Below are 23,079 nucleotides of genomic sequence, written 5' to 3' on the forward strand. Positions count from 1 at the left end.
TGATCAGCAGGCCACAGGTCTGAATCCTCGCAGGGATGACTTGACCATACTTCTGAAGTTAGGATATCGAGCATGTTTACGCTATCAATGCGAGTTATTGGCGTGCGCGCTCACTTCTTTTGTGGCACCAAAAATTAGGTGCCCAGTGATAATAGCTTGGGAAATGGCTGCAAGGGGTCGACATTTTCCCAAAAATGCACCCTCATTAAAATCAAAAACACCCCAAATATTCTACTATGTGAGTTTACAATATAAAATGATACCCCTCCTAGAATATTTGGGGAAGGTATTTTAGGGGTCAGGAAAGTAAAGGCGACTTTTTCCAGGTGACATTATCACATGGAACCAAAAATTAGTGCGGGAAGGTGCAGGAGGCGGTAAGGGACACTAGCTAGAAATTCAATAATGCTAACGGAACATGAATGTACCAATACGGTCAGCTCATCCCTCCCAATATACAGACTCCTTAACCTGCTTATTAGCAGTGTCTTGAATGAAGAGTGTATTCTGAGAGAATTCTAAACAGTCCTATGCAACTGTATGCCATTGAGATCGCACGGTAAGGTTAAGTGCTAGCCTGTGACATGTGTGGCTTGCCTGCAGGACAGTGGTTTGTTTCCCTGCAGGGCTGAGACAGTCCTTCATCCTTCTGAGGGCGATAAACTGAGAACCATGAAGCGAAGCTCTGGATAATAACAGCTATTAGTATAGCATTTAGGAGTTGGAGGAATCCAGCATGGAGCACTGTAAAAAAAGTGATATTTGTTTTCTGTAGCTGTACCTCTTGCTCTTGCGCTCTCTCTTTCTTTCGTCTCTGTCGCCCTCTCTCTTTTGCGCGACAGTCATGTTGTCAGGAGTGCAATTGCTAGAGTCATTCCAGCTATTTCTTTCCATTTTGCAACCATGGAACAAACAGATGTGTTGGCAACGGGCGTGTTTTTTTTCTAAAGCATCTTTTAAAACAATAGAAAATGATTTAATTTTTCTAAAATTGTATACAAGCTCTTTTTAAAAATGTACAATGTACATTTCAAAAGATCATTTCAAGTGTATATTTTTTGTGATAACAATGTTACACTTATCTCACTGAGCAAAGCTCTCTTATATCACATCTTTGTCCTGTCACTGCATCCTAAGCAGAACAAGGTCCTTCTGCCCCTGGTACGACACTTAAAGTGCCTTTACTTAGTGGTGAGCTGGTGCAATATGAAAAAAACTATGAATGCAAATATAATGAAAACCTTGACGAACCATATAAATGAGGATCTGATAGAAAGGTATAATTCAAAGATGGACTGTCTTGAACACTCTGTGGTAAGGTAGACATAGGAGACAGAATAGAGGACATTATTAAACAGGGTACTTTATTCACTGTCTTAAAGAGAACCTACTCTAGGTTCTATTCTTTTGATGAATTCCCTAATCTAAATAAACTGGAGCTCGACAGGACGTCTTGCAAAAATAAACTCTGTGCTCTGTCAAAGGATATGCTAACCTATCTCTGCCAAGAAAGAAAGAAAGAAAGAAAGAAAGAAAGAGAAACACAGAAAGAAAGACCTGGTTTAATCTAAGGCTTACTCCCCTCGGAGATTAGTTGTTTTTTGACCCCCACCCACAATGTTCTTAAAGTCTTTCGAGCTCCAGGCTTTGTAAATGGTACACAACAAAAGTCCAGTTCAAAAAGAAAGTTAAGTCTCTTGACTTTGGATAACACAATGTCTGGTTCCGGTATTCCAGAAAGAGTGCCAACTATCCCTCCTTCTGGGTTCTATTCTCCTGACTCTGGTAAATTGAGGATTACAACGAAATATACACAGTTCAGTTTCTGTTGTTCTAGTATTGTACCACTTTGTCGTGCTCGATAGGCTGTAGACTTGTTTCACTTAGCCTACTGTGTCTTGTCTTTTGCCCCCTCATAGAATTCCTAATATCTCAGCCCTCGGTGAGCTATGGGCTTGTTCTGCCCTATGCAATATGATTCTTCCACTCCTGTGCAGAGTACTCCATTTCTCAGCCACTGTCTTTCCATGGGATTGTTCAGTCTGGCTCAGTATCTCCTTTTCACCCCCTCACAGGGTCTTTGCTTTCTATGCCCATGGTCAGCTATGGGCTACTACAGCCCGGTTTGGTATCTCCTCTGCACCTCTACATGGGCCAGCATTCTGCCGTATCCGGCGGAGTCTCTCCTTGTCAAGTGATGTCCTACTGGCTTTAACTTCCTCCCTGGAGTAAAGACAAGAAGTCCATTGGTTATCGCCATCTTCAGCAAGTGAGAATGAGCACACGTCAGTAAGCAAGCCATCCACTTTATAGGGTCCTTCTGCATTGGTAATATGTTAAATTCCCATAGATCCAATAAAGTGTGAAGTCTGGGAAGGGAAGGGAGGTGGGTTTGGAGCCCTGCCTTTTCCCCAAAGAGGGATTTGCCCCCAGTGGGATCCCGCTTGCCCTGACCCCTAAGGAAGTTAGCACAAAGCGGGCTCACCTCCCTTGTTCCAAGGGGGTGGCTACCACTTGGGGAGAATGGTCGAATTCCCAGGCTGTGTCACGACTCCTATTGTACTCTTTTGAAATACACCTATGTGAGAAAGATAGGGCACAAATAGCACCAGTGCAGGTTCTTGGCTGCTTTGCATGAAACCAAAAAACATTTTGGGAACATGAGAATAACCACAGTTGTATATATTTGATAAATATGTTTCTGATAAACGAGTTGTATGCTTGAATCACTAAATAGCTAATGCATACTGGGGTTGGTGCTCATTTAATTTGTAACAACTCTCACCCTTACATTAAAATGTTTGTAACAGCTTAGGTTTTAGATGTGAGGAATACAATGGCTGCAACATCTGACACACCACAGGGTTTCAAGGGCCATCTTGTGATAATGTTTCCTTAACCTATGCAGAATTTTTGGTTCTATGTCATTTTCCTGTTTTCTGAAGTTCTGATTTCAAAAAGATTGATTTTTTTCAGTCGATTGTGTGCGACCCGCAGAAAGCGAGAAAGGAACATCACTATTTTTTCTTTTTTTATTTGGGGGTTTCATCGCCCCTTTGCTCCCTGCCACCCCACATGACCCCCTCTGCATACACACACGTTTTCTCACACTCACACACACACTACACAAAACATTTACCTCTGACTCCCGCAGCTCGTGCTTCTCGCCTGCTGTGTCAGCCCTAGCCCGCTCTCGTGTGCGGCGCAGGGCCTGATAGTTTCGATTTAGTAAAACCTCTCTGTGCTAAATCGGTCTTTTTTCCTTTTGGAAAAAAGAAAAAGGTAATTTGACCTAATAACCAAATGTTTAACAGTGTCAGCCTAAGGACGGCTGTGCGTGGTCTCATTTGCCAATGCAGATACTTCCTTAGAGAGGCATATAGGATTATTAATAATAATAATAATAGCGAATTGAGCATATAACTAACACCTTGTATTCGGGCACCAAGAGACCATTCAGCTTTGCTTTGCGTGCCGTGAATTATAAATGGCCAAGACTATTTTTTGTCTACTGCCTATAATTCTCCTTTTGGGAGTTATTTTAGCCACTCTCTCTTGCTCCCAGTTGTTCTGCCTCTCTACCCCTCGATCAGTATGTCTGTTTCTTCCTCATCACCAACTGCCCCCTCTTATACTTTATATGTCTTGTACCCTTTTCCTCTTTCTAACTTTTATGGTTCCCTGGCATTATCTACTTATATGTGTACATATTTTCATCTGAGGGTGCGTACGTATATCTTATTTGTGAGAGAGAAAGTGCTGAGATTCTTGACAAGCAAGCGTTTTCCTGTGGCTTTGCCCTTCCCACACACGCAGTAGGGCCGAGACAGGCACGCACGCAGCCACTGTTCCTGCTCAAGCATGCACAGCACATACCTCATCGGCCAACTCCGCCCCCCTTGCGCATACCTCATCGGCCAGCCCCCTCTCGCAGGCATACATGTCCACAGCACAGCGCACTCCGAGTGCACTGGCACTGGGGAGCCGGCGGAGCGGAACTTCCAGGAGTGCCTCTCATGGGGTGAGTAGGCTCTTTTCGCTTATGGGAGGGAGTTCACACAATGATTGGCCTCGTATAGAGCAGAATTTGCAGCATGAGTCTGTAAGAATTCACAAGAATGAGGTTTATATTCTTTTAAAAGTAGTTTGTGCAGCGTCTGTAACTTCTGAATCTAGTTTGGACGTGTAATCGGATAGGGCTGGCAGTGAAGGAGCGTGACATGGCTTGCGTAGTAATATAATACAAGGCGCGGGAATGAATTTGCAAGATGCTCGGTGGTGTGCACCCCATCGGCATTGTAGATCCGTGTCCCTGTAATTAGAGTTTGATGGTAGCATAGCTGTCTGTTGGTTGAGCTGCTGCTTCAGAAATGCATGAAACTTACATGTCGTGGGTTTAAAACGAATGAATATGAGTGCTTCGGCTTTTTCATGTTCAAGGGCCTACCGTTTCGCTAGAAATGCGCTACACACTAAGCCCTGTCCCTTAAATCTAGAACGGTGCACCCAGTGTGCGAATCCCGTAGTGTCCATTTCACAGCCCTACACCATCCTTTAGTTCATGAATTGAGTATCTTAAACTTGGGCCATAAATGACACATGCTGTTATTATAACACATGCATGAAGCCGGAGAATCATACAATCAACCTATAGCAAAAGGCCATTACTCTAAAACAAAGTTTTATCAAAATAAAAAAAGTAGTAGGAGACTTCCGTTTTTCGATTTGGACTATGTGAAGCAATGTTGTTTGAGAGAGATGCAGATCTAAATTGTTGTTTTGACTTGACTATGTCTTAAAAAATGTTTTAATTGACTTTTCATTCGTCTTTTTTGACTTGCATGCAATGTTTGGCTTCACGTTGTTTGCGGCTACTTTGTGAGCGTGAATAACACGAATCGCGAGACAGTTCGCCCAAGTAATTATAGCCTCTCGTTGGGCGGGCGCGCATCCTAGGTCTCATGTCATTTGTGACTCCTGCCCATACTGTCTTATTCTACTTGTGCCATAACAACTATAATGAGAAAAGTGAAACGACAAGTCTAAGAAAGCAAAGTGCATTTTGCTAATAACTCAAGATTAGCTGACGGAGTCACCCATGCCACGGGGCAACTTGGGAGCGAAGCGGCCCTCCTTCATAGCTCCCAACCTTTTTTGTCACCAAGGCGGGTGAAAACACCCGATTTTCTTTTTGGCGTGTGAGAGGCCCATAGAAGTGAATGGGCGTAGGAGGGACTTGGCGGGTGATTCATCTGCTTTCAAGGCGGGTGACACCCGCCAAAAGCGGGTGAGTTGAGAGCTATGCTCCTTTTGCTACATTGTCGCCAACATAAAATAAGAACCCCCTCATCAGGTGGGGAACGCTTTGGACGGGCTCGGGGAAGAGTTGCTTTGGGACAATGAATACTGTGACTCGCTACGGGCGGGCTCTTTGTGCAGGTGCGCTCTTCCGTGTCTAACAAGTCTATTTGAATACAAAGACACGTTCTGTTGGAATTCGAGGACCGGAAGCTCACCGCTGCCACGTAAACACAAGCGGCTTTGGGGCCGAGACAGGATGACACAGCACGTTGAAAGCAGGTGTGTGCCGAGAGGGCAAGTCTGCACATCTATCACCCACTGCCTGCAGGTGCTGCTTTCAAGCCCAGTCCTAATTGAATAGCGACGACAGAAGGCTTTCTGGCTGGATTTCTTGCAGATCATGTTTGACACCTTCAGCCAGGGGTGGTGTTGGGTCTGGAAAAGATCAGGGGCTAAGCTAATTTCGAGACTGGCGGGACTCGGGGCTGTCTATGGCCTTTTGGTTGTAGCCACGCCCCTCAGCCTCCCCCAAACCCCCCCACCATCTTAGCAGAACGAAGATCAAAGTTATAGAATACAAAATTATGTTAGGTGAAAAGGAATGGGGGGGGGGCGGGACCTCTTGGCAGCTACGAATTCAGAGGTTTGAACTCAAGTACACAAATGCACCCCTTGGCACTATGGAAAACACACCTATTTTTTCCTTAGATTTGCACCAATGAAATATGAGCATGATAATAAATTAGGGCAGAGATTTTCTAAATCAAATTGATTTATAGAATAATGGTCTGTATATTAAGGCAGAGCTAATTATCTTACTGAATGAATTACTTCTGGATGAAAGGCTTCACTTCCTGCTACGAATTTCTTTCATCCCAGGGGTCCCTACCAGTAGCTTTCTTCACAGGCTTCGTCCCTATGATTCACACAGATCTGGTTATCTCACCAAGTACACAATTGACCCGTGACATTAATTGTCCTCCAGGGATTGGAATTATGCTGTCACTTCCCATGCTTGCTATAAAGCTATACTGTTGTCCCAGTGTACTACATTGCAGTAAGGATTATTTTAACCCTTCAGGGGCCAAAGTAATTTAACATCAGGCAGATGCCGGCTGGACCCGCACCCTCTTGCCAACGTTCCTGAACTGTAAGAATAAACTGCCACAGGGGCCAGTGGCCAGTAGATCTCATTCTCCACACAGCCACTCATATCTAAACTCTGTGCTCGCCTCGTTCAAGGAAAGATAGACTCCATAACCATCTCCTTCAGTCCTCTGGACCTTGGACTCCATGCACTGACTGACCATTCAGAACAAAGTTAATATTCTGACATCCACAAGACCCATATTTCCCTTTAAGATGAAGTTTACTGGCTACAAACACAACATCCTTGTGTTTATTTGTGGGTTAAACCCTCCAAGTCCCTTTTTATAAGCAGCTTACTGTTGTTTTTTGGAGCCAGACAGTGGAGACGGATAACCGTTGCATCTACTCCCCTCAATTCCTTCATCAACTGTTTGTCCATATCCCAGTTTACAATGGAACATTTATTTCCTAACCAACTCCCCTTGGTAAATTCGTAAGTATGTGCAGGATGGCTATCGTTTGATGGACTGCCACAGTCATGCAGTCCTTTTAGAGGCACAGGTCTGAAAAGCAACGATTGTGAGAAACCGAGAGGCAGGTCTACTTCGGATAGCACAACACCACAGGAATTGAGTGCACAACCCCACAGGAAGTGAGTGCACAACACCACAGGAAGTGAGTTCAAGGTGTGGTTGTTTGAAGTAACTAACCTGGAAGGAAAGACATTCATTGAGAACTCGAGATGGGCCACGTGTGCATATTCTCACGGAATGCACTTATTTAATGGATTTGCATACTTGTATTTATGTGTTTTGTATACAGAGAATGCTTTTTACATACTGATGAATTTTGCACAAGGCTGATTGTCGCTAATCAAAATTCTCTGATAATTGCAATATATAAACGTTTTTTGTATTAAATTATTGACTTGTGTGGTTTGATATGTAAACAAAATGATTAATGTATGCATACATTTAAAAAACAATGTATTAGAATATCCAGAGCCTAGTGATCACCTTGCTATGTAGGGATTGACATTATGATGTGTTAAATGAATACACACATCTAGACTAAAAATACAAATTCAATTCCATTCGCCTACAAATGATTTACTTACACTCATTCTGCCGCAATCTCTTATTTTCAAGATATGCAGGGTGCAAAATGTGCACCCACCTCTAGCCATTGGCTAGTGGTATGTCACTCTTGGTGAGTAAGACATGGTATTCTGTGTATTTGTGTAGATTTGAGGTGGACAGTGACTTTTTATGGCCGACTAGTAGCTTGCAATTTGAATTTGTGCACCCTGAATATGTATCTTTCCTCCCACTCCCCATTATGCACCCTGTAGCTTTGTCTTTTTTTGGCATGCTGAAGCAAATTGTATTGGCAAATTTGGTGCATTATAAATCAACAATAAAATACAAAAATCCCGAACTTGCTAGGTCTTTGTAGGAGCTCTCATCCAGCTTTCAAGTGCGGCTTTAGGAAATCCTGAACTCTGGTCTTTCTAAGATCTTTAAGAGTTATGCTGCACAGATGCATAATTTTATCTTGATCTTTGAGCTATTTCACAGCGAGTGGCAGTGACATCACTCAGGGCTGTCGTTATTGGGTATCTATCTATACCCCCTTGTCATTTTGGGGCATGTCGGTCTCATTTTATTGTTTTTTTTTGTTCTTAAAGGGTGAGCTGGGGACTGGGTCACAAAGGCTAAATTTTTCCTCATTTCAGCGTCGTGACGGGAATGACCCAGCACTTTTGTTTTCATTGGACAGCTTTACCTAGTCTGGGTTGCAGACTCTTGAACATAGGGGACTGTGTGGATGTCTAACAGGGGAGGAACCATTTGTACAAGACAAAGGAGTGACAACTGGTAGGACCATTGACAGGTTTGACAGTTTAGATCTGACATTACTTTTCAGAGAATTTCGATTGGAAACTAAAGTCAGCAAACTTGTTCATTTAATGGAAGGTTTTCTTAAAACCCTGTCCCAGTACTAGATACGTCCACCCCTGTGGCGAGACCTCTTGGAGCTCCCCCATGGTGGGGTGGGTGCACTAAAACACAATTGCAGTTTGCAGAAATGTGTGACTCACATCTCTATGAAGTAAGTCACCGAAGAAGGAGACGACCAACGGGCTGACTATGGTATTAAGACGGTTGTGGGTGTTACGAAAGGTTGTGGGGTGGTTAAGAAAGATCTTAGCGCGACATGATCAGTATGTTCGAATGAGATTTAGTAATCTAGTTTGTACCACCTGTCACAGCGTGTGCTAGCAAAAGAGTTAACCCACTGTACTCTCATTCAGTTCAGTATAAATAGGTGCCACCACGCTGTCTGTGCCAGTCTACATGCGTAGTTTAATATTTGATGTGGGTGTTGACCTGGCAGAATTACTGGTAGGAAAAAAGAGGCAATAAAACAGAGGGTGATGGCTCAACATCCCCATGAGGCCAATCCATAGAGGGGGAGTGTCCACAGCTCCCTAAAGCCTCGGTCCTAGAAAGGGTAATGATGCTTAACCAACTTCTCTAGCAACCTGAAGGATAAAGAGCCAGATTCAACCCCACAAACAGAATGCCTTTTTGGAAATGTAAGGGGGAATAGAAAAAAATGTGTCAGGAATGCCTCAACCAGAACCTTAAATGAATGTATGAGCAGGTGTGTCAATTCAGTGATTCATTTTTTAGTTTGGGCTATTAGGTGGCGCTTTAGCAGTACAGTAGGGAGAAATGAAATATGAGGAGAGACACAATGCTTGTAGGTGTTGGTTAGTTACTTGCCCACCCATTGACTGTGCACGGCCATGCTTATCCCTATGGCCATTCCCACCCAGTTCCTGCACCCCACCCCCCAAAAACATCTCATGGGAACTGTTTCAGCTTGCTTTTATGAAGCCTTACCATCAAACATTGCACTTGAAGCGCCTGCCAGTGTTTTTTCAAAGCAGCCTTCGGAGGGTTAATGACTTAATTGGAGTTTAAACGCGCTATTGGTGTAATAAAAATGTCTTAACCAGGTCTGGCTTCAGCCACTCTATTTATAAGCACAATATGTGTCCTTCACTGAAGTACTGTTAAAAACAGGCATTAGAAATCCAACAGTTTTGGCTTGTGTATAAATATTAGGCCCTTGCAAGGCCCTGCTATTGGATGCCCATAAACTTGCACCATTTTGCACCTGCTAGCATCAATAGCCAGTTACTACCACTATTGCAGTGCCTGGCAAGTGCCTTTCCCATTCCTACACAAAAGCTCAAACCGTTGGCTTTGTCGATGCTTGTTTTTATTTATTGATGGAAATTAAAGGGAAAGCAAGGTATTTTTGGCATTGATTTCAAGAGCGGAGGACCAGTGTCCTTAACAATGGGTGAGAGGACATAGAAATAAGGCCAGATGATGCAGGGGAGGTAGAAACATGAACCAGAGATGAGGACAGTAGAGCATAATATAGGACCGGGATAGTGGAGGAAGTACTACGTTTAATATGACGCAGTGCAATATAATTGCTGTGGGTTTATTGTAGAGCGTTAAGGGAAGAGGAGAACAGGAGGATGTGGTGGCGTAGACTGCTGTGAAAGTGGTTCTTCAGAAAGGCGAGAGATAGGAGGTTGGATTTAAATAGTGATAGAGTTGGAGTAGTGCAGAGAAGGAGAGGAAGATCAGTCCATAGTAAGGGAGTGAGCGAAAAGGGCATGAGAGGTGGCAAGAAGGTGAGATGAGGGTGATTGTAGGGAGCAAGGGGGGAGGGTAGGGAGTGAGATCAGCTGTTAGGTAGGGTGGAGCAAGTCTGTGTATAGTTTTGAAGATGATGAGAATTAGTTCATGCTTGGTCTTCTGTCTCATAGATAACCAGCCTAACTGACGATGGGCTGGGGCGGTGGAGGGGATGGTTGAAGAGTGTTCAGACAGCAAAGTTGAGGACTTTGTCGAGTGGTGAAAAGGCATAGTTGGGAAGGCCATAGAGGAGACAAGCACGGTATTCAAATCAAGAGAGTACTAAAGGGCATTAGGTGCTTAGCATGTTGAAGGGGAGAAGTTGTCTTATTTTCCTGATCTTGAGAAGATTATGTGTGCCCGCAGTAGCAGATTTGGAGATGGAGAGCAAGAAGGTGTGAGATGGGTGGATGACGACACCAAGGTTGCGAGCAGAAGCAAAGGAGGGAAGGTGGTCAGGAGATGGGTGTAATTTTAGGGGGGGTAGGAGTGTTCACCCCCCACCCCAACTTTTATAGCACACCATTTTGTCCCCATTCATTTGGTTGGGGCACCTTTTCTTCAGATGTCATGTCCCCCCCAACATGTTCAGCAAAGTTACTCCATTGTCAGGAGAGTAGAAAAGTAGAGGAGAGAGGAAGAGAGCCTGTTTGGATGGGAAGTAGAGAACTTCAGTCCTAGTGGAGTTGAGCATGAGCTAGTGAGATGCCATCCAGTGTTAGATGGTGAAGAAACAGTTTTGAATTTTTTACTGTAGCTCGTACGATAAGGAGGGAAAGAAAAATACAGCAGAGTCATCAGCGAAGAGTTTATAGGAGAATCCGTAGAAGGAGATCAATGTGCTGAGAGCAGAGGTATAGAGTGAATAGAAGGGGGCCCAGGACTGACCCTTGGGGAACACCAACATTAAAGGGATGAGTGGGGAGTTAAGGCTGTTCCAGGACACCTGGAAGTGTCTGGAGCGAGATATGAAGCAAACCGAGTGAGGGCCTTGTCCCCTAGAACTAGAAGAGATTGTGTTAAGAGAAGGTCAGGATGGTGGTCTGTTTCAAAGTCAGCAGAGAGTTCGAAAAGAATAAAAATAGATGAATGGTTAGCATGACGAGCGGAAGAGATGTAGTTGCTGACATTGAGGAGAGCTGACTTAGTAGAGTGCAGAGGTCAGAAGCAAGATTGAAGAGGGATCCTCAGGATTTTTTATGTGTGTCAAGGAACTCAGTGAGTCTGTGAAAATCTACAAGCTCTAGGATTTAGGAATAGTGAGGTAGAAGAGACACAGGGTGAAAGTTGACAGGACAGTTAGTATCTAAGCCAGGTTTCTTAAGAATAGGGATAACAGAAGCCGACTTGTAGAATGATCGAAAATGTAGCACTTTCAAGAGGGGAGTTGAAGAGGGAAGTAAGATATGAAGTAATACTGGGAGCTATGAGTTTCACTATGTATGTGGATACAGGATCGATGTGGTTCACTTGAAGGATTAGCCATGAGAAGGGCCAGAATCTTATCCCGATTAGTGGGGGCAAAGGAAGACATTGTAGCAGGAGAGGAAGGTAGAGTTGGTGGAGAAAAGTGAGCAGGTGGGGGTAAGGGTATTTTACAAGGGTATTTTGAATGTTGGAAATTTTAGAAGCAAAGTAGAGAGCAAGATGGTTCGTAGAAAGAGTAGATTAGATGGTAGGAGAGTTTAAGAGGTGAGAGATTTTTGGAGGCACCTGAGTTGAGATGGAATGAGGGAGAGATAGAAGTGAAGTTTGGCAGAGTCGAGAGCAGAGTTGCCTATTGCTTGGATCCTGATGAGTGACCTTCACAGCGTATCAAATAAATGATCCTTACTGACAAGCAAAATGTAGTGTGTTGTGTTCTGAGTTGCTGTCATTTACAGGTAATCTGAAGGTCTTCATAAAGCGCATGTGATTTGTGTGAGTGACCCTATGTGTCACTATGTGTAATGGGTTCCTACCTAGCCCCTCCCTCCACCTTTGACAAGTGGAGGCACTTTTTAAATAAAACCGCCAAGCAGGACAGGTCTGTGGTGTAACAAACAGGTAGCACCATACTTCCTAACTCCATTGATAGTTTTGAAAGGAGATCATTACAAAGGGATTACATATAATTCCCACTTACCCTTATATCTGTCAAATTTCGGTTGGGATGACAAATGTATGTAAATATGTTCTATGTACAGCACGTAGGTGTAAGTACTATATAAATAACAAATCATTATACTAACCTACCACCTATCTTCACTTTTACACTATCCCTCAATTCACTATAGATGCCCATCCTGCTACAGACCCGCCCAATCTATAGTTATTTCACATTAATACCCACCCCTGTCCACCATTCTGATTGACATTACAAGTTTTAACAGTGGGGGTGGGCGGGTTAACATTTCTGAAGCAGCAATACACAGCATGAAGGGATGGGGACTGTTAGCCAGGGCTTTAAGTGGACTGGGTCTAGCCGGGGCCGAGCCCCGACAGTCTACAGAAAGGGCTCCATGGTTAGACGAGCTGCCTGCTGGTGTCAGCACTTCGGATTAGAAAAAAAGAAATGGCATTGTCTTTTCTATTTTCTAAACCAAAGTACTACCTGTAAGCAGCAGGTGTAACCATGCAGTGCGGGCTGCCTGATGTCTATGCACTCAAACAGGAGGAGGGCTGGACTGTATATAGTCAATAGGAATCGCCCAGCATGAAGCTCCTTTGCTTCATGCTGGGTGATGACTATTTGCATGGAAACAAAAGGAGAGCTGGACCGTACATCCCTCCTCCTGTTTTAGAGGATAGGGACGTCAGCAACAGACAGACCTTTCATTCAAGGAGCCTGTGGTTAAAGCGGTGCCTACCACGCGGCTCTTTGAATGAAAGGGCTGCGTGTGAGCTGGGGCACACTGGTGTCACACCTTCGGTGCGCCCAGCCCTTCTTTTGTTTAAAGGGAGTGGCTGGGTGCATCAAAGGTAATAATGCCAGTACGCCCCAGCTCTACTTCTTTTACAACTCCCTCCCCCCACCCAGATGAGGAGTGGGGGCTCTCGTTAGGGAGATGTGGCGTCAGGGCACACCCCCTAATGAGAAACCCTCCACCCCCTCGATTTCTAATCCCATTTAAAGCACTGTTAGCCGTCTCCACTGAAGCACTCACTACACATGGATTAAAAAAAACGGCAGCCCATTGTGGGGTCCATTCCACCCTCCACTAGGCAGCCTTTATTCCCTCCTCAATACCCCCTTTCCCCACATTAGGACCATCCTTACACACCCCACCCTCCACAATTCAGGGCCCTCTTCCCCCATGACACCCTACGCAAGGCCAACTTATTCCCTGTCTCTCCAGGGCACACTTTATCCGACATCCTCATGCCCCTCTAGACCTAACCCTACTCACCCAGCCCCTCCTCCTCTTCACAGGGCCCCATTCAACCAGCCCTAGCTCCCCCTTTAGCCTTCCCCTCCTCCTACTTTAACCTGCACTTCCTTGCCTCCACAGTCCCGCCTCTATGCTTTCTTCAAACCCACCTTTGCCATAACCACTGGACCTTTTAGCAGGAGTGTGGGTACCTGCAAATGCAAAGGAGATTACCCAACTATTCCATTTATGTGCCGAAAGCAGGACTCAAAACCGGGCCCCCAGTACTGCAACATAATCACTTAATCTCTAGGCCAATGCAGTTAGCTGGTCTTTGGTGGAGCGGGGAGCCTGATCTTCTATCCTCGTTGGCTTCAATGAACATGTTTCGCAATGCAAATGGGTATGCTCACAGGAGCATGCAGGAGAAAGATATGAATGCCCAAAAGCTTCCATAGACAGCACAGCCACCAGTGGCTCAAGTGGTAAGTGCTTGGGCTTGGTATGTTGGAGACCTGAGTTCTAAACCAATGTTTGGTATCTCATGGGGATGTTTTTTTAAATTTGATATTTTTATTGAAAACGGGTACGCTTTGCCCTGCGCAATCAGCCAACAGCTAATGCCCCTTCAATACCTGCGTTTCCACTAACAGTTGTGCCTTTGTTTTCTGCACTCTGGCCTTGGTAACACCCATCCAAAAGCTTGTCTCTCTGGCCCCAACTGACCGGAAAAAACAAGGGGAACAAGTGTAATCTACGGGCCATGGTTGTATAAAATGATTGCATGGGACTCAAACAGGACACCTTCTCGAAGGTGCTGTGAGGTGACTACCAGCCCCTGCACAGAAAGCAAACCTGTATAAGCATCTCACCAGCAACTGAATGTGTCATACACATAGGAGGCTGCAGTAGGTGCTTTAACCCATTGGGCTATTGACCCTCCTTTCTCTGAGAGCAGGAAACTGAATTTCCATGTTGCCTTCCTTCGGCACATTAGATCTATCAATCACCCAAATTCAGAGGATGTTTTGTTTCACGCAGAGATGATAATCATTCTGAGGTGTGAGCCAATAAAAGCAGGTCAGTTAAATCTTTGACTTTGTCATTGGGGTGTATTGATATGCGCATGGCAGTCTTCCGTCCTCTGCTACTGTATGCTTTCTTATTGTTGCCTGTTCATGATTTTTAAATGTAAACACTCTGCTCTCAGAAGTGAAAGATTTGTAAGACTGTTTCTGAAGCAAGCCTTTCCCACTCTTTGCCCTGGGGGTGAGAGGGCTGCTTTCTGCCTTCAACGTCCTCAATTTTGGAGTGGCTGGCTCCACCACTGACAATAAGGGCTTAATCTTACAGGTAAATGGGCAGAGGTTAGCGCCCTGCGTCTACAACGCGAACACAGCCCTTACGGGCACCGCCCCTATGTCCCATGCAGCCCTTCTAGTGCAACCACCCACACAGCTTAGGGTTAGGATCTGTGCTCTTCCATGGAGGCATGGCCACCTGGGCACCAGAAAGTGTCACAGCCTGCTTTGTAAACCTTAGTCACAGTGGCCTAGGTGAAGATGATCTTGCTGGAATACTGATGCCTTTTTCCTCCCAGAAGCCACCTGGGAGCATAGTAAAATGAAGGGGTGTGCCTGCTCAGTGTCCTCTGTTTACCCTCTGCCTAAGTGACATTAGTTCTGGGCTCACCAGGCAAATGTATCCATTCGGGAGAGAGCTAGGAATAGGAGTCTTTTTCTGCAGGCACAGTGGGGAAGACTCAGAGAGCTGCATGCCTGAGAAATCTTTCCTTGTCCCTCGCTCATTGTTGTGTTCCCTAACTTCTAACTCTCTGCCAGTCCAGGCCCTGTTTCTTTTACTGCCAAACCCCCTGACCCCTCGTCTTCCACCTACTTCCCGCTCTATTATGCTGTCTCCTTTTTTGTTTTCTTCTATGGCCTTTTGAAAAGGAATGCAGGCCTAGCTAAGCCTCATGAAGGAAATTTACCAACAAAAGATGCTTTCCTCGCTTATGGGAGGCGCTGTGAGACGAGTAAGAAGGGCTGAAGGAGTGATTGGGTTGTTGAGTTGGGAAGCGCCAGAGGCGTAGCCAGGATTGTCTAGCAATTGGGCCCTGAAGCTAATGTAGTTGGGCCCACTGCACGGACAAAAATATCTGTAAATGCTAACACAGCGCTGCTGAGTGGGCATTTACATATTTTGGGAGGGCCTTGCCCCTCAGGCCCTACCCTGTCTACGCCTCTGCTCCACTCTGCTTATTCCATGCCCAATCTTTGCACACAGACCCTGCATTGTCTTCATCTTTGCTGTGTCTAACTCAGAATCATTGCTCATCTTTGCCTTTGTTCATGTTCTGTTTTGTCACCACCACTTTTCCGGGGGGGTTAACGCGATCAATACACCTACTACGAAAAATATTTTCTTCGCTCCTCACATGCATTATTTCTATTGATTTGTAACAACACGTCAGTTTAGGCAGACTGCTTCCCCTCTGCTTAAATGGCAGCTTCTTGTAAGCGGCTGTGTTTATTCCCTTTACATGTGGGAAAGCCATCTCTTTTATGCGTGATTTGAGTCTTGAAAGAACTTCAGAGAACTTACATTTCAAACAGTTGCCCCATTTTGTCTCACATCTCTGTACTGTTTGCAGTCGTTATGGCCAGAACGCGATACAATTAGCAGGGGCCATCTAAACTTGACACAATGCTCAATATGTGACTGCAAAACATAAGAACTAAACACAGTACTCCAGACAAGGACTCTTGAACTGGACACAATACTGTCCCTGATATGACAGCAACACAGAAGTAAATGCAGCACTCAATGCGGAATGCAATTTTGTGTGGCGACTCTACCATGGGCTTTTGGTTTCTCTGGAATACGAGAAAATTGGGCGCTTTTCCTGGAATGGCTATGCCACCTAGAAAACCAGCGCTTGGTCTTAGGGTGCCTGCAGGCATTGGATATCCCGCTACGTATGCCACGAGACATTGTAATCAGCAGTCAGAGATTTTCTAAGTAAAGCAGTTTTTCCCGCACAACCTCTTGAAAGCCTTTCTCAAAATAAGGCTGTATTTGATCTGTTTTGGGATTAGTGGTCCATTCGTTGTGGCATGCCATTCCACACAGCGTCACCGTAACGACCCATTAGGCCTTCTTTCTAATAGAAAATAAGGATGCAATAGGCAGATCTTGGTGGGTGCCTGATCGATTATCCACTTAATTAAATTCTTGATTCCATTTGTTTGCACTTTAGTTATCATTTTCTTACTTTATTTTACTGTGTTGTTAATTAGTTTGGGGTATTAGGTGGTGCGTGTGCCACCCATAAGACAAAACTATTTCTTTACAGAGTACAGAGAGAATTGGCATATGAGGAGGGACACACAGCTTGCAAGTTTTGTTTGTTTATTTGCCCACCCATTGACTGCCTGTGGCCATGTTAATCCGTATGGCCATTCCTACCCAGTTCCTGCTCCTTCCTGCCCAAAACACAGCCTCATGGGAACTCTTAGCTCGCTTTAAACAAGCCTTATCATCAAACTTTGCAATCAAAGTGCCTGCCAGTGTTTTTTCAAAGCAGTCTTCTCAGAGTTAATGATGTAATTGGAGCTGTAAACCTGCTACTGGTGTAATTAAAATATCTTAACCAAGTCTGCCTTCAGCCACTCAATTTATAAGCACTATGTGTCCTTCACTGAAGTCCTGATAAAACAAGCATTGGCAAAGCCAACCGTTTTGGCTTGTGTGTAGAACTATTTCCTGGAAAATGACAATGGAGAGGTGGACTGGAGGGTGGTGTGGGATGCGGGGAAAGCAGTAATTAGGGGGGAATTCATAGCGCAAGCAACGCAATACTATAGGGAGCGAGCCCGTATAACGCGCAAATTAGAAGAAGAGGTTACAAACGCTGAAAAGCTCCATAAGACCCGTCAGACGCCCAGAGCCTGGCGAGACCTTAAAAAGGCTAGAGCCAAACTAGAAAACCATACCGCAGATAGAACGGCACAAATACTGCTAAACACAAAACAATCATATTACATACACGGGGGGAAAGCGAGCAAATTCTTGGCAGCTAAACTACGCAAACAGAAGATGCGAAATTATATCACCAGGCTAAGAAATAGTAGAGGGGAACTGCAGACGGGAGAAGAGGATAAACTAGAAACGATGGTCCCATGCCCCACACTGCCACACTACTCCTTTACGCATGCGCATTGAGCCCTTTTCCAACTAGCGATCTCATATATCGCGGCCTATGCCTATGGAACTACGGACACAGCTCGCTCAGAGGTAAGGCTCGGGCACTGCCCAATAACTATGTTTTCGCAGTCCCTCTGAACTTATGGGACACTTTCATCCTCCCCAACCCTTTTTGGAATAAACCACGTGCACTTTGTCAATTTGCTGATTGTTCTCTCACGGCCATTTTGTCACGTTTAAATCCACGGGCATCACCGAAATACGAATGCAACCTGCGTTCCACATAATTGTCTGTATAAAACAAACCTCCTACGGCCAGATGATACGCTGACATTGGTGTGCACACACACAAAAACTGCCTTTCGGTCATTCACATGCCATCATCCTTCCACGGGTGATTATTACATCATGTTCATTTATTCATAATTCACAATATAGAACACGGTTCATCCGCAGCATCTCCAATCCACCTGGCCGTTTTGCTCTGCATGATTCACACGCTTTGTATATACTTACCTCTGCAGCCAGCAATGTACAGTCAAGTTTACATGCATTTTTGTCATCCCCACATAGTAACCACAGTATCAAGGTGAACACTACATGGAGTTTCCCAAACCACCCCCCCTTTTTTGATCTGGATCCCAGACCCATCTTACAAGGTAACCCACGCTTTGGCATTCAACCTTTTTCTCTATCACATTAATAGTGACAGTTTTTCTACAATCATACCATTTTTTGAATCTCTATAGCAACTACAGAGACCACCAGTCCACTTTGCGGACTTCACTAAGATGCCAGAGATCCATCCAACAACTGGCTAAATAAACAACAATCAGTCAGGACGCTTTTACTACCTTAGGTAGGTTGCTTTTTCCGCAGTGTCCCCTTTCTGCAATTCTATTTTGCTTTTAACTATTCTGAACCTAACACCCCATCCCATGTTTTACCATTTGCAGGTGCCTGGCATCCCTCTTTTTGCACCATCGTCCTTTAATATCCCTCAGTCCTGACGACAGTGCAGTGCCACTACCAGCAGGTTTCGACTACTCCAACCGCTAGAAGCTCCACTCTTTCACCGCACCAGAAACACCTGAATTGTTTGTATGTCGACCATGTTTGTGTACTGCCTTACTACTAGCAATACATAAAATCATAGTCACCTTAATTGTACTAACCCACTAAAAATATGTACAATTTGTTGTGAATTATATGCAATAATTTTTCTTTTTCTTTGTGCCCATGATGGCATATGTCATTGTTTAAAACATATTTTCTTATGTAAACTATTAAAACTGTAGAATTCAACGAATTCACTTCACTTTTCCCTTTGTTCAATTTTTCTATTCCTTGTAAGAGCAAACTGATATGTTAGCTGAAGCTCCACTGCCCACAAAAGCAAACTACCAAAGCGTTACTGACAAGGGTAGCTTTTGACTCCATTTTCCTTTGATAGTTTTACCTTAACCCTCTGGAGTCAGGCCCCCATCAAAAAAGAGGGTTCCTTTGCCCTTACTTTACACATTCTTAAGTATGAAGACATTTTAATAAATCATTCTAATGCCATCACTTTAGAATAATAATATTTTGCAAACATCAAACAATACATTATTTCGATTAGATCTTGCATTCAGATCATTATAAAAACAAATGAACTAGGTGTAAATGTCAAATTGATGGTGTGGTTTTAAACATGGGTGATAGTGACATCTACAGGAGAAGAGCAGCATTGTCATTCCTCGTTTTTTTAATTGACTTCTAGCAAAGAAAATCAGGTCGAAAAGGTCTGTCGGAGCGTTGGCTCAGCTCTAGAAAAGTGCAATGTTTAGGCGGGCCTTGCTGGGTATGAGCCAGGCCCATTTAAAGGCCTGAGATTTAATGTGCTACAATGTACATGTAGTCCAGTGCTCCATTTACCAAGACCTAGCCAAAAACAGACATATATTAATAGTGTTCAGTGTATATTACATATAGTTTCGCGACAACTATTCGGTTGCGTCTGTGTGAAAATGACTACACTTTCTACCCATGTATAGGGAAGCAATGGAGAGTGACCTCACTTTCTTCAGAAACTTTGAAAAGGCTTCTTGGCAGAAAATGAAGGTGTATGAAAGGACTGCCTGCTTAGATGGGGACTTGGGGACTGGGAGCAGGCCTGGGGACTGTGTTGCCGCAGATTATCCGGGGCACTCCAATAGCGTGTGGGGTCCCATACACGGCGATACCATAGCAACAGCTTGAAATTCTCGCCTCATTGTTTCAGACACAACGGACGCCCTTTTCTCCCTGAACTTGAAATGAAGATATTTTCTCAGTGGTGCATGGGCGGGGGAACAAAGGCCGGCTTCACTGAATGGCAGCGTATTGCTATTGGAGGTTCCAGTTTGCGTTTGTGCTTGGGGCAGAGGGGCAGACGTATGCCAGCGCAATCCACTCCACACCTGCTGCTCTACCAATGGATGCCGATGCACGGAGCATTTCATGAGTGAAACCCAAACACTTTGCGGGGCCGCAAAACGGTCAGAATTCCGGGGTGAAAACTCGGGTGGAAGAATCGCGGCAAGTAGCCGAAATAATGGATGTTGTCATTATTATTAAACTCCGTGGCCCCCGTTTGTTGCAGCAATCGGCGAAGAAGGGAAACCCGTCGAACCCAAGATAAATGATGGCGGGGAAATCCAGCCTATCAGGAAGTGTATTTCAAATGCGTCTTTCTTAAGGTTGTGACTGTGGACCACTTCCTGCCGGTTATTAATTTACTTTATATGCTTTCCCTGGAGTACAGCTTTTAGCTAGAGAATTCCAGTGTGAAGACATTTAGCTGAAAACTTTAAAGAACCTCGAGCTGAACATATTTTAAGTGGTCTCCCCAAAAAATAGATCACATGACCCCCTCTTTCATTGGCAACGTTGTATTTAAAGTGAAACTCCAACAAATATCAAAAGCAGGATATCATACACAAAAATCTGGTGATTACAGGGAGCCTGTTAGGGTTGCAGGCAGGGCTCTAAGTGGGGTAAGAAATTGAGGGGGGCCTTCATTTGGAGGCGTGACTTCCACGATGGCTGTGGCCTGAAAAGTGCACAAACCACAGTAAGGTATGCAAACACATATATACATGTATGTAAGCATTTACATATTTGCATGCGTACCTTAACTATGGTTTGTGTACTAGATGGTTTGAAAAGTACAGAAACCATAGTAAGGTAACGCACATGTGTGCTGATCTTTCAAGCCATCTTTTATAGACACAAAAATACGTAACGTATTTGTATGTTTATAAAAGATGGCTTGAAATTACAGAATTCCAGCCATCGCTTTGCCGACAAATCTTTATAAAAGATGTCTTGGATTCTGTACATTCCAAGCCATCTTTATTACACATAGAAATATGTAATATATTTTATATATGTTACATATTTCTTTGTTTATAAAAGATGGCTTGAAAAGTACACAATTTACCCTCAGCGAAACTGGGGGCCCTGTGATACATCACAGATTCCCCAGGTTCGCTGACGGTCAAAGACGCCTCGTTCACCTGGGGAGGGGCTTGGGAAACAAAGAGAGAGAAAGTTGCAGTGACTGAGAAGTGCCAGCCAGTGGCAAAACTGCATTTCTAAATTTGAGCGACGCTGTGGCTGGCTGGCATTTCTGTCAGTCAGCTTGACTGACTTGAAAATGGCGGGGGCATCTGCTGCAGCAGCTACGGCTGTGGCAGGATAATGTGTCCCGTCTTGGCACTGGTTGCGGGTAATATCTGCCAAAGCTCTACCAGTTTCACAGTGGTTTCGGCCTACTGGGAAATGTGTCTTGTAGGATTTTCTGCCTCTATACCTGGTTATAGGAGATGAGGGGGTTAGGGGCATCAGCCCAGACACCTTTTGTCTACCCGTCCAGACCATTTTGTGGATTGTCTGTATTGATGTTGAAGAGCAAATTGTTTACGTAGTAGAAAGAAGCATACAATTTCTTTCGACAGGGTCCGCCTGAGATCTCGGCACCAGAGCAACGCTGAAAACAGAAGGAAGCCAGCAAGCACGCCTGACGACTTGTACCTGTGGCTCCAACCAGTTTTCATTATCTTTGGCTTATCTTTCCCATTCCTAATTCTCTGTTTGCTGGGAGTTTGAATATTTTTTCTGATCTGTGTTTCCTGCATGAAACACATCCTTTTCTTTCAGGAACAAGGACAATCCTTGTTTCTCCCATCTTCTAGTTGGCTTCCTGTTCTTACCTTTCGCTTTTATGACTGAACAGATGGAAAAGGTGGATGGAGTGGATGGAAAGGATAGAGTGAATGGAGTGGATGGAAAGGACAGAGTGGATGGAGTGTATTTACCTCTGTAAATCTCTTTATCTCTTATTTATGCTATGTATATCCTATGTACCTGTTTCCCCATGTTATCTGTATTACATGTTTACCCTATCCATTCTGTCTCTTTATATACGTATGCCGCTATGTACGCCCCCTGTCCTGCTCTCGTGCTTGGTCGCAGGTGCTTTACTGATAACCACCATATCAAACTACTACCCTTACTCTCTCCTATACACCATCATTCAACTAGAACACAGCTATACTATGACACATTCGGCCTGGCTGTTCTCATACTAACATGACCCCACGAACACCTAATCATCCTAATAAAACACAGCTAGCTGAGCACATACCAGCTACCTTAGGCGTCCACTCAGGCCTAACGCAGCCAGAACTCAGTCTGGGTGTCCACCCTCCAGACTGAACACATCCAACTGATTTCCTCAGCACCACACCTACCGCTAAGAAGCAGCTATCATGCAACAACCACACCAGCTGCACACATATCTGGTGCGCCCACGCACCATACGACACGCTCTCTCTCTACTGACTTGAACTGTGGTTCCTGAGGGCGTTCAACCTACCAGCGCCTATGATACCTAAGGCGCTATATAAATGCCAAGTAACATAACATAACATGAGGAAAGGAAGGTTTTAGGAAGTGCGTCCTATTCCCAGGCATTGAAGTGTAAAAAAAGAGTAGTGAAACTATGTTCTCCATGCCCCACCCCCTTCTTCGGCCCCATACTCACCTCCCACCCCCAAATGAAAACCCCATATCTGGGTCCTTCCTTCCTCCACTCCACCGTACTACCAAGAATGGTAAAGAAGACATTGCATGATAAGATATGATATGATGCGGCATTTATAACACAACTGTACACAAGTGTTTCTAGGCGCGACAAGACAAGGATGGTGAAACAAGGGAGGACAAAATAACAATCTTACTAGGCCTTGTGTCATTCATATTACGCAAGTGCAGAGAAGAAGGAAGGGGAGAAGTGCCAGGGGGAGTGGAAGGGGGAAGTGCAGTTAACTCACAAGTGCAGCCAGCGGGTGGCTCATAAGTGCAGAAAGAAGGGACTGTAGGGTTGCAGA

General features: G+C 44.6%; 1 protein-coding gene and 1 long non-coding RNA gene across 5 annotated transcripts in view; both read left to right on the plus strand.

Annotated features, from left to right (window-relative positions):
* Nucleotides 1-23,079, plus strand: part of STON2 (stonin 2) — a 991,146-nt gene that overhangs the window by 743,741 nt on the left and 224,326 nt on the right. The window contains exon 1 of one of the 4 annotated variants that reach the window (XM_069637855.1): nt 3,945-4,021. The exons of the other annotated variants lie outside the window; for them this stretch is intronic. The gene's annotated coding sequence lies outside the window, so the exon portion shown is untranslated. Of the gene's footprint in view, nt 1-3,944; nt 4,022-23,079 lie in introns of those variants that run through there. 4 annotated transcript variants of the gene reach the window in all.
* On the plus strand, nt 18,241-18,892 carry LOC138526953 (uncharacterized). Its single transcript, XR_011283783.1, has 3 exons — nt 18,241-18,327; nt 18,418-18,527; nt 18,625-18,892. It is a non-coding gene; the product is annotated as an uncharacterized lncRNA (long non-coding RNA).

This window comes from Ambystoma mexicanum, chromosome 14 (assembly GCF_040938575.1).
Source record: "Ambystoma mexicanum isolate Mex_15411 chromosome 14, UKY_AmexF1_1, whole genome shotgun sequence".
NCBI classification, from domain to species: domain Eukaryota; kingdom Metazoa; phylum Chordata; class Amphibia; order Caudata; family Ambystomatidae; genus Ambystoma; species Ambystoma mexicanum.